Below are 18,540 nucleotides of genomic sequence, written 5' to 3' on the forward strand. Positions count from 1 at the left end.
TTTCAAAAATCTTGTTTATCTTATGACATATGACATATAGGACTGAATATTGATCTTTCTGTTCTCAGAGACACTTTGTTGCATAGCACGTATATTCTAATGGAAATATTTGAGGCAGTTCTAATCTGAGGGTCCTGGTTTATGACAAACCTAAAGAACAAATTTCGTCATTAAGTAGTTACTGTTAGTTGGGGATGGGGAGAGTCACAAAATTTTAGACTCTTCCTTCAGAACTAGGTGGCTTGAAACAGAAATTTTCAGGCTCCATAAAGATAACTCAAGCACAGAAAGTAACAATACTGAGAAGAGTCTCTTCTGAATTTAACCCTTTCCTCCCTGTATTCATAGTCTCTCTCTATACTATGTTCTCTAATAATTCATTACTCATAATAAATGAGTAAATTACTCATCCTAGTTTACCTAGTTCATCACTTGCTGAGTACGGTCTAGGTCACAGAAACTGTGCTAATGCTATAAATTCATTACCTTCTCTAATAGTCACTGTAAAATTTTGAGGCTGGGATTTTAGTGCCCCAATCTTAAAATGAGATTGTTGAGAATCAATGAGTATCAGTAAGTTGGTCAAGCCTACATGACTAGTTGAGGGCCAGAACTGGAATGAATCCCGGGAAAATCTAACTTCTTAGTATTTATGCTGTTCACCATTGTGAAGTGCTTCTCCTCTCTCTCTGTCTCACACACATATTGCTACGAACTCATGTACACACGTACATTTATAAATTTGTATAAGCATATTCATATAGGTATTTGTGAAAAAATATAAATACTTGGAAATAACATGAACAGATCTTAAATAAACTCATGACCTTGGGTAATTAAAAGAACAGCTTAAAGAATGAGCTTAATTGTTAATGAATATGTTTCTTTGATCATTTACCATTTTCCTTTCTTGTATTCTAATTACTCGGGGATCTATTTCTCACCTATTAATTACACAGTATTAAATGTTTGCACTTCTACTAACCAAAACACAAATACTGGTACCAACACTTTAAAAATTACTTGTTGGCATATAAATCAATAAGAGATTATAAATTCCTAGTACTTTCAGATTGTATGTCAGATTCAGGAAGGACAGTTGCCAGAAAGCCACATTGCTTGGAACAAATTCTGAATTACTGGCACTGCATATTGCCATATTGATTTATTGATTAAACCAACAATAATAATCTGCAAGCTTAAGTGGCATCTGAAAGAAATGAGTGATTTTTGTGCTAATTGTGCAATTAGTTTTTTTAATATAAAATTATTACCACACATTTAATTAACTATAGAAATTATCTTTTAGGATGCTTATCAAAAAAAAAAAAAAAACTAAGGGTTGATGTGATGCTTTTTACTGAATTAATTTTTTTTCATGAGGATTCTTTAATCAAACCTAGCCACAATGCCATTATCCCGTTAAAAAAATGCTTATTATGAAAATTTTCCAATTGTTTTCTTTCTTTTTTTTTTAAGTTTAATCTGTTTTTTTGATATGTGAATAAAAAGAAAGGCCAAATTTTGTGATTAATTGAAATGTCTTTCAACATGAAGTTTACCACCTCGTCTCTTTAATTTTACCACATTTTTCATTGAAGATCCAGGTTCTCTTTCCTATGGTTTCCCACATCGTGGGATTTGTTGATTGCATCCCGACAGTCTCTTTAGTGTCTTTCCTGTATTTCCTGTAAATTGGTAATCCACAGGATTGAATCCTTTTAGGTGTTTTTGGCAGGTCTTTTTTCTAGGTGGTGGTATATATTCCCATCAGGAAGGACATAATGGCTCTGGTTGTCTCTTTGTACTATTATTGGTCATTGATCATTATTGCCTAGATCCCTTACTTCATTAGAGATTGAAAAATGATGGTATTATAGTTTTAACAAACTGTAACAGACTATAATGTCTTTATCTTCTCTTATCAGATGGAATAGCTCCTTAAAACAGTCCCCATATCAACCCTGATTAATAAGAATTAGAGGTTATTTAGAAAAAGGAGGAAAAAATCCCAATTGTTTCCTCTAAGGTATAAGCTATTTGGTTCCTTAGCATATTTAAAAGGTGACCAATAAATTTTTTTGTCTTCATTATGAATCCTTAGGTTTAAGCATTTTTTTCATGTATTTCAATACATCAAAATTATTATCCTTAATAATGCTCAACTGATTCCATCTTTGGCTAGTGGGTATCTATTCCAGTTTGCTCCTAAATGGTAAAGACATTATCCTTCAGGGCTTTGCTGACACTTTTATTTTCTGTTATGACAAGATGGCCAGGCTCATCCTACACATTTCCTACCTCAGGCCAAGAAGTAACCATTCCTCCAAGGAAGACTAGATTATTTCAGTAGAAAAACATTAATGAAAGATCACAATCAGACCCTAAAGGAATTCATCCCTATTGGATTGGTCAGTGATTCTGGGTCTTTTCGGTGATAAGAAATAGGAAATGTGGGGCACCTAGTGGTTCAGTGGGTTAAGCATCTGCCTTTGGCGCAGGTCATGATCGCAGGGTCCTCTGATTAAGCCCCATGTGAGGCTTCCCTGCTGAGCAGGGAGTCTGTTTCTCCCTCTCCTTCTGCCCCTCCACCCTGCTTGTGAACTCCCTCTCTCAAATAAATAAATTAAATTAAATAAATAAGAAATATATGTATGAATTATATAATTTTGGAAATATTAAATATATATTTATGTCATCTTTTTCATGTTATTTTTATTTTAAAATATTTTTAAAATTTATGTTTTATAATAATAACATGTTTATGTGATTTTAAAGTTTAATAAATAAAAAGGATGAATGCAAAGAAATTCGGCTGATATCCTTCTCACCTTCACCTTCTTCTCTCCATCCTTCATCACTAAGCTTTCTAAAATTGTGTGGATTATACTTCTGAAATGACCTGCAACATAGTCTAATTTTCTCGATAACCTGATGATCTCTTCATAGAATGGCTACTAGTTCCAGCTAGGTAGTCTTACATAAGATGGATTTTTTTCACAGTTTACTCAAACAGCCCACTATTGGTAGATATCTGTGTTCTACTTTAAATTGATTTTGTGTGTGATTATAATAGTGCTACAATAAATAGCTTTGCCCAAATAATTTATTTGTATTCTTGTCATTTAATGACTTGATTTTTATAATAATCATTTTAAGGTAGGTAATTACTTCATTTTTTTTTAAGATTTTATTTATTTATTTGACAGACAGAGATCACAAGTAGGCAGAGAGGCAGGCAGAGAGAGAGGGGGAAGCAGGCTCCCTGCTGAGCAGAGAGCCCGACGACGACGTGGGGCTCCATCCCAGGACCCTGGGATCATAACCTGAGCCGAAGGCAGAGGCTTAACCCACTGAGCCACCCAGGTGCCCCAATTACTTCATTTAATAAAGAAAGATAACTATTGGCCAGAAAACAAAGTGCTAACAATTGGCTGACCAATTAGATTGATCTAATCGAATAATTGTAATGCATACTGTGAAAGAAATTAGGACAGAAAGAAAGTAAGATCGCTTCGCATTTAATTTTCCTGAAGGTCATATCTCCAATCAGTGGAAAAGCCTGTGGTAACTTAGACCACCTTCAGCATAGTGTCTATCAGAAGTCTTCCCTACTCAGACTTTTGTCTCTAGTTTTTTCAAACCATGCCTCTACTTTTATTGTGCTCATCATTTTTTTTCTTTTTTTAACACTTGCCCTTTCCCTTTTCTATCATTTGTCGTCCATAATACATCATTTAAGAGAAAAATTAATGTTTAATAATTTTAGTACTTGAACTCTACAGTGAAGTATCAATTTCACATTACTCAAGTAACTTGGCACACATTAAATAGTCTTCCAGGCACTTCCCCATAGTGATGGGAAAAAAGAAATCTCTTTAACTCTTTAAAACTTGACCCTCTGCAACCCTATCTCCCCCGCCCCGCCCCGTTCACCTGGCCTAGCTGGATATTCCATCTCCCTCACACAGACTGCCTAATTCAGTTTCCTCAGAAAACCACTGCACTTGTTTGCACATGTTTGATAGGGATATGTGGCTTACCAATTTGTCTCAGAGAGACTTTATTTGTCCCCATTTCATAACATTTTAAATTATTTAAAGTGTAACATTTGTATTGCAACACATCTATCACCATTCCTCTCCAGGATTGCCTCTGAATTGACAGTTCATTTTTCAGGGAGAGTGAAGGTGACTTTTAAGCCAGATTCAAGGATCTGATTTTCATACTGCTAGAAGGCTTGAGTGGAAATGTGTGACATCAGCTATGAATCTGTGAGTACTGACTCCTCCTCAGTTAAAAAAGAGACTCATTTCTAGGAAATCACTAAAACCAGATCTGTTTCCAATTTAGCCTTTTTTTTTTTTTTTTTTAAACAGGACAACAAATACCTGTCCTTTTATACTGGTGTTTTGTTGTTTTTCTCTTTCCAATATACTATCATTAATACCTAATTTGTATTCTTAAGTGAATCATAAGAAGACAGAGGATTATAAGGTAGAAAAGTTCGAGAGAAATGCTTTACCTCTGCATAACTGTCGCCCTGCATTACACACCTACTCGCTTTTCATTTCTGCTCCCAAAGATGCTCATGCCTCTTCCCCTCTTTCCTTCCCAAGACCAGCATCCTTTGTGTGCTTCCTCCATTGCCGTACTCAAATCTCAAGTGAGATAAGTAACATAAATTTTGCCATCAAATCACAAATAAGTTTACTTGTTTCAATATTTCATGCACAACACAGACATAATCTTTGTTATAGTCATGTTGCTGTTATTAGAAAAAGTAAAATAAAATAGTTCTCAACTTTGACTGCATATTACTCTTAGCTGGGAAATTTCTCAAAAATACTGAGGAAACCAGGCAAACCAATTAAGTCAGATCTCTGAGGGGGACATCCAGGCATCAGTAGTTTGTAAAGCTCCTCGGGTGATTCTAGTATCAACCAAGGAGAGAACCTCTCACCGAATGCCCTCTCTGAGGATCATACACGAGCAGTTGAGAATCCACTCAAGGATAAGTTAATAAGGAAAGAAGTTAATAAGAAAATAAGTTAGTAAGTTAATAAGGAAAATTGTCATGACCCTGAATAGAAGGTGTGTGAATCAATATCATCCATTCTATAAAACAACCATTCATCAAAAATCTCATTGATTCAATTTCTATTTATAATTAAAAATAGCTAAAGTAAAATACTATTTTGAAGAGTAAAATATAAAACACCTCTATATTGTGATTTTTTTTTTTAAGAGTTAAGGCTAATATTTAAACTACCTCTTTAAGATACAGAATACAAACTTTAGGAATAATATTCAGCTTACTCAAGGAATTTGACTAGTGTAGCATTTATAATAGTTACACTCCAAATCCATTTATACCCAGATATCCCATTATATAGAGTTTTGCTTTTATCCACATACAAATGTCTTTAATGGAAATTGCCCATATGCCATACAATCCATGGTTGACTTATTTTACATTTGCTCAACAACCTTATTCCATGATTTAAGGGGACTTTTGTAAGGGCAAAACAGTCAAACAATATCTTAATAACATGATGGCTTGAAAAGGGCACTCAAAGGCAAAATGTGAATATGACATTTCAACATTGATTAGCAACATGAGTATAAGGTAGATATTCCACGTAAAAATGAAATTCAGCACATCAATTTTGTTGGTGACATACACAGATTTTTTTTTTCCCAAGTAAATGTTAATGTTTTGTTTTTTATAAGGAAAATGATTTTTTCACACATAAAGAATAAGGTAACGTTTGTTGATATTTGCATATATGCTAGAGTTTGAAAATTTGGTTACTTCTAATTCTTATTATGAAACTTTTAAAATTTGTATATTTTTAATTTGTGAGAGGTGATACCAGCTGCTTCATTATGCATTGTGTCTGTTTAGGGATTTAACTCATGTGCCTGGGAGCATATGCTTTTTTAGAAAACATTTTAGTAAACCATTTGGATGTTGTCATACTTATAGCTCTGGAGAGAAAGTACGCTCTATTATTTTAATTATATTTTAGTATGTGGCTGTATGTCATTATATTTACTCTAAGAGTTATACTGATATATGAAAATTCTATAAAGTAAATTAAAAATATATGTGTATACACACATATCTACATGTGTATGTTTATGCTCATATTAAAATCCTTAGAGAAAATATGGTATTTTTGTTATAATGGTGACACCTGATTCTTATTTTCTTTAGCATAATAATTTAACCAACTACTAAAATTGACTTATTTGATATACCCTGGCTTATGTTTGTTTTATTTTAGTCACAATAAGAAAATGATACCTGAAATTCACTAATACGATTCACAAAGATAAGGCATAAATTTGTTGCTTTTGAAGATCTAATTTTGAATTAATACATACTTGTGTTCCATTATTCTTAACAATAGTATCAACTTCTGCAATACCTAAAATAGAATATAAGTAGTTGGCATTGTTCAGTTTTTATAAAATTCCCATTTGTGTAATGCATTAACAAATAAAATTATGACAAAAATCTCATGTATGTTATGAACATAGGTAAGCATGACGACTAAGACTTGGTCAGCACATAGCACAAGATCAGGAGGGGAGAGGATCTATATCCAGAATCTCTGACTGGAGCACAGCAACTTCTAGGAGTCTCATCCAGAGCACGGAGATCCAGTGCAGTGGGGAGAATATCAGTGGGTCTGGCAGTGGACCACAAACGGCCGTTCTATGAGCACTTGGCAGCATCACGTGAGATTGTTAGCACTTTCATAGGCAGGTGGTGCAAAAGATGAAGATTCCAGGGAATATTCCCAAAGGAATGTCAGCATCACAGAATTGGACCAGCTGATAAAAAGACAATGGACAAAAATTCTAGAGCCGGAATAAGTAATTTGGATTTGGAATGGCACAAGAATAAAACTATCAAAACTAGGGGTACCTGGGTACCTGGGTGGCTCAGTGGGTTAAGCCTCTGCCTTCAGCTCAGGTCGTGATCTCAGGGTCCTGGGATCGAGCCCCACATCGGGCTCTCTGCTCAGCAGGGAGCCTGCTTCCCTCTCTCTCTCTGCCTGCCTCTCTGCCTACTTGTGATCTCTCTCTGTCAAATAAATAAATAAAATCTTTAACAACAACAACAAAAAACTATCAAAACTAAGGAACATCCAAAGGTCAACTTTAGAATATGGACAATAAATGCAGAGGGCACATCAAGTATAAGAAAGAAGTTTAGTTAAAGCCAGGGACCAGGCTTAGGGGCAGACTCAAGAAAGCAACAGTTACTGATGGACACCAACATTCATGCATCTGTCCTGACTCACGACAAGATTGGTTCCAGATACACTGGGGCAGACTCTGGGCGGTCTAAGGGCAGAGTTCAAATAGTGGGGAATGTAGAACAAGAGATACAAAAGTTGTAATGGAATGAGAGAGATATAAATGTTGTGGACCAAACAACATTTTATATGGGTACCAGAATTTGAGAAACAAATAACGTAAATTTCATTCCCATAGATGCAAGTTTCAAAATAATCTGGAACCATGCTTCTACAGAATAGAGTCAGGATCTGAGTCTACAGCCTGACCGTGAGAGCCTGTGTGGACTCTCTTAAGTACCAGCAATTTACACTAGACCCCTAGCATACACAAATAACTTCAGGCATTTCATTCTAAGCTGTGAAGAAATTCTAGGTACATAAAGTTTCTTTGTGGAGCGTTATCACTTATTGCAGGACAAGATAAAAGGATTCAGAAACTCACTTTTGTTTTGTCTAAGCAGCCTGCAGCAATGCATTTTCTGCAGATTCCATTATATATTACCTATCCCCCAAACATGAATTGAATTATAACAAACAATAAGCATTATAATACTTAATGTGAGGGTTGGTTTGTTTGTTGTTTCTCCATTCACAGGATGATGAGTTTGAATTATATCACACCCTAAACATTTATTTTCTCCCATGTTTTACTTGAGAAAATGGCATTTGGAGACAATATAAAATGGCATATCGAGTTTGGTGACTTAAATTTATAATAATAAATTTATAATCTTAAAGAAAATGTCTTTATTCCTCCTAAAGCCAAATAAATTATATACACACAGAGAGATGAAATTGTATGTTTTGACTTGTGATGTTTAAAGGAAAAGCAATATAATCAGGATCAATAAGATGGTTTCCCATTTCTAAGACAATACAAAGCTCAGTAAATGCAAAATTTTTTTAGTGATATCACACATACTATGATTCTTCCTAATTGTAGTCACTGGAATAAAGTTTTACTTATTGCAGAAAGACCACCGTGTAAACTTTCTCTCTCACAACCTAATTTGTTCATAAAAGTACAAATAAAGCTTCACAGCTTTTACCACATAGCACAGCTTCCCTCACTTTTAACAGCCTAATCTTTCTTTTGTTGTTTCAAACAAAGGAGCCTTATTCCATTTGAGCCAGATTGTTTTAATGTTTTTTCTTCAAAATTAAGTTTTTATCTTTAAGAGAAGGTGCAGTTTTATATCACTTATTTAGTAACAAGGAAGGAGATTTTCTTTTAACCTCTTTGTAGTCTACATGTCAATAGTGACAGATTTCTGCTATTTATGCTAAAAAAAAATTCATACATTATCACCTCGATCTGGCCCAACATAAACTTGTTAATAACTGCAGTTTATGAATATTTATTGTGAGACAAGTGGTTAAAGAGACAGTGCGGTTTTTAATTTTCAGGTAGCATTCCTGATAATTATGCGACTTAACACTGGTTAATCAGATTGAGTGAGGCTCTAAAAATATGGGCATGCCTGATTTTGTCATATCTTTTGTGAGTCCTTCCCTCCTTGCATTTCATGACACTCCTCCGAAAATTACTCAAAACCCTTCTGGAGACTCTTAGTCTTGACCAAAGCTTCTACAGGCTGCAAAATTGGAACTGGGATCAGTGAGAACAGTTGACACAACTGTTGTTAACTAATCGTAGTTCCTTAACTGAAAATATTAGGAGATCAAACAGAGGCCTTTGAAATACGATACAGTCTTGAAAGATGTGACATGCTGTTAAGAACTGGAATAAGATTCTGCATTCCAGAACCTCAGTTCCTTTCAGGTGTTTCTTTGGTCCTTAGCCATTTCTCTGCTCCTTCACTCTCCATTCCTAATGCTTTCCTGTGTGCGATCTGTTTTCCTGAGAAAACTTTCCAGGGAGCTCAAAGCCTGAGAACTCTTAAGTTCAGATGAATGATAATGAGCATTGTCAGAGAAGCAGTAAAATTGAGTCCTTGGTTCTGGCTGCTGAGCAGAGAGCCACAGGAGTTAATTGTGTGAATGGTAATGAGACCAGGGAGGCAGCAGATGCTCGCGTGCCTTTACAATCCAAATCCCACCAACAAATTCCTCCCACAGAAACTTTGAGGGACATCTTGGCACCCTGGAGATGGAGATAGACCCAGCCATAGCCACATGCCACCTGCTAGACCTATTGTTAAAAAAAAAAAAAAAAAAAAAGCCCCATTACAATAACAAAGTTGTTTGCTGTCTTTTGCAATGACTTTATGGCCCTGGTTTTACCATGCTGGAGGAAGGGAAGGAAAAGGAACATCTGATTCTTTACAGAGAAACATTTGCACCCAAAACAGTTAATGACTTACATGGAAAGACTGACTGATGGTCAGTACATGATGCATATTCTTCGGATAAGCCATGCCTGCCTTTTCCTCTTGCCCCTCCCCCTAGGCTGTTTATTCTGCAACAGAGTTATGAGACCACGTGGTTTTTGATGACATTAAGAAAAGGAGCCATTTTTGTCCCTACAGAAAAATCAAAAGAGGAAAAGGTTAGGATGTAGAATTGTTATAAATATTCATTTCTTAGCAAAAATAAAAACGCGTGACCTTTTGAATAGCCTTAGCCCAAATGCTCTGTTTTTATTGAGTTAGAACTGTTGTCGCTCACTGATCATTTAGTAATTTTTTGTTGTGGTGGTGGTTAGATATCTAAGACTAGGAAGGAAGGCAGCATGCCCTGACTTAGAAAAATAAATGATCAGAATGGAGGCAGGCAAAATTAGAAGGGACTCTCACTTACTGGGCATCTGAAGGCTTGTATGGCAGTATTTTCCATATGGAAAATTCTCCATGAGGAGAGCAGAACAGCATGAAATAGTAAGAAACTCTATTATGCATTAGTGACTTTCACATTTGAAGATGTATATACCTGCTTAGCAGAAATGGTGGTATTCTATTCTTTGTAGGAAAAAAGTGGACTTATTTCTAGTAGTAGGGACATAGGGTTTGTTTTGACAGTGACCGCAGGTCCGGGAGATGTGTCATGTTTATATTGCCGGAAGAGAGGGGCTCAAAGTCTCTATGGAGGTTCAACAAAAGCTGCTTAGATTCTCACTGTCGGTTGACCCTCATTACTATAAAAGCAGTTAGTGAGACTGGAATGTCTGCATTCATTGTGGATAACCTTTGTTGATCTTGCATTAACAATACAGATTTTTAGACTGAAATATTTGCATGCTCTGTACGTTTATATTGTTATTATCAGTTCAGGTTTCAGCTCTATAAACTCTATGGTGCTAGATTATTCTGCTTGTAAAAACCCAAGATTCTATAGTAAATAAAAAAAAAAAAACTGTGCTCTTTCCATAACAATAAAATATGTGCTTCTGACTTACTGAGAAGTCAGATATGGAAGCATGTGGGAGCAATATGTAAATGCCAAGCAAGCTGTTTATACTGGGATATGCTCCTGCATAATAATCATAATCCAATTCCAGCAGAAACCTCTTGAATTTAAAACATCGGAGAGTTAACAGCAAAACAGAAAGAACCACAGCAAATGTTGTAGTCGCTGATTATTTGTGGAAAAGCTCAAATATGTTTACTTTTTTTGCACATCAGGAATATCTATAAGTTTAACTCTATACAGGAAAATCACTTTCAAACCATTTAATTGTGCTTTGGTAAACCACACTGGATAAATATGGGGGGAGATGAGATTTGTTTTTCTATATTCCTGTTACTAGAAGAATCCATTAAAAAGAAATGTACAGCCATTTTTGTCTAAGAAAGTTCATATTGGGGCTTGTGAAGAAAGAAATTATTATTTTATTATTTCATTAAGTTAATGTTAGAAATTCAGAAACTGGATGTACAGAATTGATGTGCACACCATATATGCTTCTTAAAATTGAAAGAAATATTTTTTTATTGTTGTTTATTTGGATTGCTAAATTCAATACTTTGGGCAGAGAAACATAAAGCACATTTGCTTGCCTTAAATTATGGTACTTTCTTTGCCAGGAATGTTAGTGTCTTTCATTTAGCCTCACAACGGAAAGCAGAGTTTCTAGAAAAGTTTGTCAAAATAAATAATATTCTCTTGAGTACTCAATGTAAGCAGGATATCCAGGTGCACTTTTTATGTCTTCCTCCCAAATATAGGATTCATTACTTTACCCAAAAAAAAAAAAAAAAAAAAAAAGCAAACAAAACAAAAACGTGGAGACGTATCCTGGGAAGACTGGTGACGGTATGACAATGATGTAACATGAAAGAGCTGTTGAGGGGGAAGTGGATTTCTTTGATTTCAGGTCAGTATCTCTTGTACTGCATTATGCTACTCCCTTGTGTCAGTCCCCTGGTTAGCTTTTGCTCAAACACTGGAATGTTTCTGATTATAGCATACATGTGAATCTGAATCTCTACTCTCCTTTTCTCAGTTTCCCAGACTTTCTATTTGCACCTTTTAATCTACAGCTAATTCAACTGTGTTTCCTTCTAGCCGAGCTTGGTCTTCAAGAAATATCACCTGGTAGGTGAAAATGTCCTAAGGGATCTGAGATTTTCAGAGTCAGAAAAATATCACCTCTACCTTTGCTTTCTCTGTTTTCCCCCACCCCCACCTAAGAATCAGTTTAATTAACCTTGTAGCATTAATAATTTTCAAGGATAATATCCAAAGGACAGTGATCATTTTTTTGTTGTTGCATGGATGACAGTATTTTTCCATGAGGTAATTCACCTTGATGTGTACTGATGTGTTTTCCCATAGCTCCATAGTTTTGAAAAAAGAAAGAATTCTAAAATGGGACAGGTTTTCTCATTTAATACCAAAAAAAAAAAGAAACAAAAGACAAAAATAAAACAAAAAAACCAAAAGGGTATTTATTAGTGTACAGGAAGATTTTGGAGGCAGATATAGATATATAATTCAACATCAGCTATATATAAGCTGTGTGAAAATTTACTTAAACTTGTGAGTCTTGGTTTCTTTATCACAAAATTGTCCTAGGATTACTGTGGCAGGAAACACTTCCTTTGCTCTCCACAGTACTTTGTTAACTGAGCCACAATATTTTAGCATTTTGTGTGACATGAAGGAGCTATTCTTATAACCCAATCGTAAAACTTTATTAATCTAGGCCAATCACAGCAATTCTGCTCTTCCTTGCTGGAGGTTAAGGAGTGGTCATGTGACACAAATCTGACAATAAGCATTAAAAGGGTATTAGTAGAAGGCTCCTAGAACATATTTTTTTTTCCTTCTCATTATTATTATTATTATTAATTTGAGTATCCTTGACACACAATGGTACATTAGTTTCAGGTGTACAACTTGATGATTTGGTAAGTCTATGCTGTGTTCACCACAAGCAGAGCTACCATCCGTTCCACTCCATCACTGTTTCAGTATCATTGAGTATAGTCCGTATGCTGAGCCTTTCATCCCAGTGACTTATTCATTCCCCCTCCCCTTCCCACATATTGCCCAACCATCCACTGGTTTTCTGTATTTATAGGTCTGATTCTGCTTTTTGTTTGTTTCTTCTTCTTCTTCTTTTTTTTAAGATTCTGCTTTAGAGTGGAATCCTATGGTATTTGTCTTTCTCAGTCTGACATACTTCAACTAACATAATACCATCTAGGTCTATGCTCTTTTTCTTAATGAAAGAAGATCTGTGAAGGAAATGTTGCCCTTTTGTAACTCTATTCAGCTGATTGGGGAGATATTTCCTGGAATAGTAACAACCATCTTGGGAAGGTGAAGGAACCCATGAAAGGAGGATAAGGCAGCACACTGAAGAGAAAGGGGCAGAAGGATGGGAAGAACCTGATTCATGATGGTATTGCTGAGTGGCTTACTTATTCTGTGTCAGAAATCTCTTATCTTTGTGTCTTGAGATGATAAACTCCTTGTTGACACTTAAGGTTCTAGTAACTTGTATCACATGTTTCTAGCAATTATAAACATTTCATTATTGAGATCATAGTGAAAATTATATATATAAGGAAATATAAAGAAAGCAGTTGACACATAATGGTGTTAAATAACTACTGCCTTTACTTTTATTGTGTTCCAAGACCTTGACATTTAACCGCTATGTGAAATGTTACTATTTCAGATGGTATTTACTATGAGAAATTCAACCTCAATATAAACTCTCAAAATTTGTCCTCTTAATTACATTTTGGAGTTGATATCTTTTAAGATGCTTTATTGTTTAAGAGGAGAATATTCTTTGGAAATTAAATTCCTGTAAATAGAGAATATTGGTCATAATTGATTAGTTTATTATAGCTAAATTAAATGATCTAAATTAAAAATAAATATTAGATGATAATAAAGAGGCACCATGTTGTCACAAAAGGTAGCCCACTATGTGCCTTATGGAAAATAGGCAGTATTTTCAAAGAAGGCCTTACAGCACTCCTCAGTTTTATTACAACTGAAACACTTTTCTGTAGTATAATTAATATACATTCAGATGTTTATTATTTAGAAAGTTTGTGCAAACTGTTCGTTTTCGTCCTAGTTTTGTAAAAGAGTAGGAAGTACACACATTTCAGAGAGCAGCTGTACAGCTAGGCAGATATCTATGTTCTCAATCTATAAATCAAGTGTTTCTTTCATTTTGTAAAATTTTAAATATTCTTGATAGAAGTTGCTGTTTGAGAGAATACCTGGAAACTTCTCTTTTCCTTGTAAGATTAAGTCTCCCACAATGTGATTAACATTGCTCCTCATGCACTATAAATCCTAGATTGCTTCTCACTGAAAGTGGCTCAGCTTGTGGATGGTAACAGGAAACTAAATACTTTCCCACAACTGCTAAGTAAATAAATAATTAGACACCGAAGTCACACTTAACCAAGTTGAATTTACTTATAGTACCTTTTTGCACATAATGGAAGCTAGTATTCAATAGACATTTATTTAAGCTTAATATACAATATTAAAGCCTCCTTTCAAAAAGTTTGAATCTAATCTATATATCCAAAATGACATTCATTTGATTTGCATCACTTAAACGGATGCTTAGAGTTCTAAGTCATATTAGTTCTCCTTTTTACTTTCAGAAATTTTATCTTAAGAGTAGACACCAGACTATGGATAATGGGATGCTCCTAGTTGAAAAACAAGTTGGGTATATTAGATATTTATGGGAGGTGTCCAGAAGTATTGTACATGAAATGGAAGCATTGGAAAGAAACTTTTTGTCCCCTGCAATTTCATTTTTTTTCTTTTTTTTTTTAAAGATTTTATTTATTTATTTGACAGACAGAGATCACGAGTAGGCAGAGAGGCAAGCAGAGAGAGAGGAGGAAGCAGGCTCCCTGCTGAGCAGAGTGCCCATGTGGGGCTCAATCCCAGGACCCTGGGATCATGACCTGAGTCGAAGGCAGAGACTTTAACCCACTGAGCCACCCAGGTGCCCCTCTTTTCTTAATCCTGAGCTAGAACTATTTAAGGATAAATAAACGGTGTACCAAGACTTGCTTTCCCACGCCACTGAAGGGTGAAGGAATACTGGCATGAAGATAACATAAGGTAAACTTGTCATTCATATATACTTGCTTGATGCAAAAACACACAACCAGAGATACCGAGGCACATACATATACAAATGTACATGTATGTAATGACACTGGAAATACTTTTACCTTCAGGAATAACTCTTCAAAAAGAAATAAGAACAATTCTCTTCTTCTGAGTATATTTCCCTCTCTAACACAAATTATCTTGCCTAAATGGTTGAGGACAGGGTATTAAGTGATATAGAACAATGGATGTAGAGGAAAGCTTAATTTTCCTTCTTTATGAATTTAGCCAGATAAATAAGTTTTCTTATATCATTTCCACTTATATTTTTAAATAAATGGTATTTAAACCTGGCCTTTTCTGTGGTAATCTTCACCATATGCCAATTGCTTAAACTCCCTAGAGCAGCAAAATCTTACAGCACATAAGATGGGAGTACTGTCTTGTGTTTCAGGATTTCTACCACTTCGGACAATAAATTGCTCTTGTAACAATGTGTCTCAAACTTTAATGTGCATAGGAATCAGCAGAGGATCTTATTAATATGCAGAATCTATTTGAGTAGGTCTGGGGTGCTGTCTGAGATTCCGCATTTTTAACAAACTTCGGGATAGTACCCATGCTGCTGCTCTATACTACCCTGTTGGCAATGCTTTAAACTAAGAACTGAGAATCAGCTCACTTAAGGGCTTAACCCACCCCTGCAAAGTCCCTCACATCAGCAGCAGAATTTTTGGAACACAATTTATAAGCTTAGTTTTCTGCCTCAGGATTCTGCCCTGTGGAAAAGGAATTTAAGAGACTGTAACAGCTCACACGATTAATTTTAAAATCAACCTGCTGCCATCTCCTTTAACTTTCTGATCTGGTCCCATATTTTGACTAGGCTCCCAGTATGTGCCCGTTTCAGAACACTGGATCTTGGGTGCCTGTCTTATTCTCTCATTTTAGTCTCTAATTCTACAACCTGTCTGCCTGAGAAGGCTTAACGTCCGAGAAAAAGCAGTAGCTCACCTACATGGCTCACATCCAGACTTAGTTGATGACCTGTTGCCAGACCCTAAGTCACTTGCTGGAACTTAGTGTCCTACCTTTGGCAGGACAGCCCAAGTACTGATTGCATACCAGACAAAATTGACCTAGCACCTGTCACTGCATTTCATGGACTCCCACTCTTCCCGGCCCTCTGCCGATGGCTTGCTCTTGGCGCTTGCAGAGCTATGCCTCCAGATGTGTGACCCTCCTATAGGCATTTAATCCATTCAGTTTTGATCAGAATTCCACAGAGTCCCTTTCAATTCTACAAGTCTAATGTAAGTATAGGGCCCATTCTCATTTCCTAACCCTTGATCTTATGTTGATAACTTTGTTCCAATAAAGAGGTTATATTGTTCAGTGATTTTTTATTAGTATACTAGTGAATAGATTAAGATGGAATACAAGGAAACCAACATAACGAGGTGTAATATGATTGATAGAAGATCTAATGGTGCTTTCTAAATGAAAATCTTGTTTGATAAGTTTTATCTTTCCTTGTCATTGCCAAGATACCATATCAAATTATATTCTTTTGCCTTCCCAGTACAGTATGATGTGATTTAAAACAAACAGACAAACAAAAACCCGTTCATTTCAAACTATTTGAGAATAGGCAAATACTAGATGCAGCTACCAAATAAGAGAGATAATTAAACACCCGATAGACTTCTTTCAACTGCATTATTGGATATGTTTCTATAGTAAGAATCTGGAGAAACACTTTAGTGTATTTGCTGGATCTTTCAAAATTTTCTTCAGTGAGCCAGCAAGTTTTCAAAAACATCATAGATCAGTACTATTAGTTTTGTTGATTATGTTTCAAAGGTGACATTCATAAATCAAAAATGGAGAGAGCTTCATCTTTCCAGCATAAAATTATATAAGCATCTAAACCAAAAGTTTAAAAAGCAACAAGGACTGTGAATATAATCCACTTTTCTTTTTCTCTTCAGTGCATGTTAGGAAGAAAACAGACCCACATAGTCTATGAAAAAGAAACTAATCTTGGTTGTATATTTACTCTTGGCCAGCCTCTGTGGGAAGCTCCAATCATTTAATTCTTACAAGAATTCTTTATGGCATGTTATTATTATTCCCAGAGGTTTCGACAGACTCAAGAAAGCTAAATAATTTGTTCAAGATTATACAGCTACCAAATGGTGGTACCTGCATTCACACATATATTGGGCTCATATAAAAGTAAAATTCTTTATCCTAAACAGTTCCAAAGTACTGGGATTCCTTAATTCTACCAGCTTATGTCTGATAAAACCTTTGATCTTATCTAATTTCCCAAGATACGTAGTAGAGTAAATTTTTAGGTTTGTTCAAGACATGTGGTATCAGACAGGACCAGGAATTCCTACTACAAAGCATTTCCAAGCAAATGCTATGAGTAAAGACTGTAATGTTATCTCAATCTACAAGGAGATTGTGAGATTCTTATTATTCTTTTGATGATGGGAAAGATATGATATGGTCAGACAGAAGTGAATTTTTATCCATCTCCCTAGTTTTTTTGCATTTCATATGCTCTAATAACATACAAATAACTAAGAATTTTTTTAAGAACACTGCATCTGCTTATAAGATATTTTAATGATTTTAATTTTCTATTTCAGTATCAAATAGGACACTACTCACGTAGTGACAAGACATTTCAGCTTTGTAGTTGAGACTTTCATTCCCGTCCCTCTTCAGCAGTAAGGAAAACATTGAAGATTTAGAATTATAAGGCTTGATTTTCTTTAAAACAAAAGTAATCAAAATAAATGGCATAATAAAACTGTTATTAGAGGTGACAGGATGTATTGCAAATGTCAATGAGTATCTTTTCTCTAGTTTAGCAATTTTCAGCCAGCTTAGGCTCAAGTGGTAAGAGGAGCTTTGTAGATAAAATATACACTACAGGATGGAAAAAAACAAGATTTTCATTTAGGAGGTCAGGAGCACATTGCTCTCCTACTTAACATCACTCAGAATGCCTCAAGAGGCGCAGCCATCTCTTTTTTTTGTCAACAAAGGCTGCGGTACCAAAGGTAGATGGACTTTAAGGAGCATTCAGTACTCCTTCACTGGATACCTGAAAGTAATTTTAGAATGTCTAAACTTTTTCATGACTACTGATTCATGACTTTGTAAAATTCTCGAAGACCAAGAAAGTTCGATGAAATCACCATTAGATGACAATTAACAGACATAAACCATTTCACACATAGCAAATTATATAAGAGAGAGTTTTGTGTGTGTGTGGTTGGGGTAGGGGCAGGAATTTTCTTTGCAGCACTACCAAATAAGGACATTTTGAACTGCTGAAGCTAATCAAACATGCAAAGGAAAATTTATTTTCTTCTTTGTACTTTTTGAGCAAACAAGTTTGAAAAACAGAGTAGTGCACACAAGGAGAAATCAAAAGCCCAGTGCAGTATCAGGTAGGTACATATAATTTCTCAGGGAGGAATTGACAAGCTGAACATGAAAAGGTATTTGATAAGGATGATACCACAAGTGAAAACAAGCTATTCTCCATGAAAAATTCCAAATTATTTAAACACTTATTCATAGAAACACACTCTTTATGAGGATATATTTACAGCCTATTCTAAATATTTCAGTAAGGTAGTCTGAAGCTATTTTGACAATGATTAAGTCTTTGTCAGGAATAAAAGAAAGATTTTAAAATTTA

The sequence above is a fragment of the Neovison vison genome, chromosome 11 (assembly GCF_020171115.1).
Source record: "Neovison vison isolate M4711 chromosome 11, ASM_NN_V1, whole genome shotgun sequence".
Taxonomy (NCBI): Eukaryota; Metazoa; Chordata; class Mammalia; order Carnivora; family Mustelidae; genus Neogale; species Neogale vison.